The following is a 2,500-nucleotide window of genomic DNA, read 5'->3' as shown; positions in this document are numbered from 1 at the left end:
TTTTAAAACCATAAGCTACGACTTGTCACCGGTAGCGCTTCAGTTGCTTCCCCGATGCGGTAGAGTGAGGGTGCGTCCCAAGCCTCCGGAAACCTCTGCAAGATGCACGACACTTGGCTGAATTTAACCTTAACTAAAATGAAAGACGATAGAGGCTACAGGGTTGCAAACCTCTGCCAGAAGCATGATACATGGCTAAGTTTAACCTTAAATAGAATTAAAACTACAGAGGCTACAGGTTTGCAATTTGGTATGTTTTATGATGTGGGAAGGTTGGGGGGGTGGGGGGTGGATGATCAACATACCAATTTGCAGCCCTCTAGCCTCTGTGGGTTTTTTTTTTATAGATCTGAGGGCGGACAAAATAAAGTGCGGACGGACGGACGGACAAAATCGGCACAGTTTTCTTGTATAACAAACTAAAATGATGATCGAATCTTTCGTGTGTCACGAGTTGCGACTGGTTGTTGAACACACGCTGTAGTTTTTTGCTTCTGCTATGAAGCTCTTGATATTCTTGTGAAACACTCCATCTTCTTTAAAACTCGGGTCTAATCTCTACGATTTTTTTTTTTTTTTTTTCTTTTTTTTTTTTTTTTTTTTTTTTTTGAGGCCGCTGTTAAAAGGGCAGTATGATTATTAGTCTTTTATCACAATTTACGGTATAACCATTAGACAAGTAGCATTACTTCATTACTAGTGCTATTCCAATAACCATGGGGAGAAAAAAAAAGGATTGGGATATCAAATACATGACCATCCGTACTAGATTTTTATAACATTTATATGAAACTATCTAATTTTGCCGTCATTATTTTGAGAGAGAGAGAGAGAGAGAGAGAGAGAGAGAGAGAGATCTACCTCTTTAAGACCATTATCTTCACTATAAAAGAACCACAGTGCATTCACTTTTTCCTTCCTAAGGTTCATTAGACCGTAAATGTTAGAATGTTACAATGAGAGGACGAAAGTAACTCATGTAAGAATATCGAAATTCATTGGAGTTTTTGTAGCCATAACTGCTAACTTTTACCTTCGTTGATGGGAATGTCTTTTTTTTTTTAAATATCCTTTATGTTAGTAATTAGAAAATCTATTGTATTATTCATATAATATATTATATATAGATATATATATATTATATTACATATATATATATATATATAATATATATATATATATATATATATATATATATACATGCAACTGTAATAGCCAAAATACCCTGTTAACTTTGAATTCGTTGCTCTTTTTTGGATACGTTTTTCCCTACAAAGCCTGACCTCTTTGTGATTATGGGACCTGGATTCGTTTCCCGGTACCAGACATCACATTTCTTCAAAAATTCTTTGAACCTGGATCTTCAGGCTTTGTAGTGACAACCATATCCAAAAACGAGCAATAAATTCAAGAAGTTAAGCGGGCATTATGGCTATTACAGTTGCATATGTATCTGGTAAAAATAGGGACCAGTAGATTCTATATATATATATATATATATATATATATATATATATATATATATATATACATATATATATATATATACTATATATATATATATATATATATATATATGTTCATAAGCACATAAACGTATCTATATATATATATATATATATATATATATATATATATATATATGTTCATAAATACATAAACGTATATATATATATATGTATATATATATATATATATAGATATGTATATAAGGATATATATATATATATATATATATAAGTATATATATATATACCCTATATATATATATATATATATATATATAGAGAGAGAGAGAGAGAGAGAGAGAGAGAGAGAGAGAAGAGAGAGAACATTTATCATCTGGTAATGGTTAATCATCTTCAAGATATGAATGTTCAGAAACCTGGGGGGGGGGGGGGGGGGGGGGGGGTGGGGGGCGGAGGATTATTACGTCAAGCACCCTAGATAGTTTCCCAGTTTTCTAACGGAACTTTTTGTAGCAAATAAATGTTCTGAAACTGTTTCAATCCCGCTTATTTCTGTTGGTGCTGTGTTAATATTAGCTAACCATTTTATTGCATTTTTACAAAAATAATATCCATTATTATATTTTATAGCAATTTTCTCTTCATAATCCTGTTCACCATTCATTTAGTGGCATAAGTTTTGTAATTATTAAGATTATCTCATCGTTAAACCAAACATTTTGATCTGTCTTTGGTGAGCTTGTGGTGATAGTGATTAGTTTTAATGGCATGAAGCCATGATTATAAGAAATCAGAAACTGGTAATTGTTTAACGATTTTCCAAAACGTCAAGTACATATCTTTCGTAGTTCGTACGTAAAATTCGTTTCACCATATGCAAAGGACTGCGGATATGCGTGAAGAATTCTTTACACGTTTTCTGTTGACTTTTGCATCTGTTTAACTAGAGGTCCGTTTTCTCATACATTTTAATGATTGGAGAAACTATGATATTTATATATATTCACTTTCTAGGTTTTTTTCCCCTTAAA

The sequence above is a fragment of the Macrobrachium nipponense genome, chromosome 6 (genome assembly GCF_015104395.2).
Source record: "Macrobrachium nipponense isolate FS-2020 chromosome 6, ASM1510439v2, whole genome shotgun sequence".
NCBI classification, from domain to species: domain Eukaryota; kingdom Metazoa; phylum Arthropoda; class Malacostraca; order Decapoda; family Palaemonidae; genus Macrobrachium; species Macrobrachium nipponense.
Note: the sequence above shows the minus strand (reverse complement) of the source record.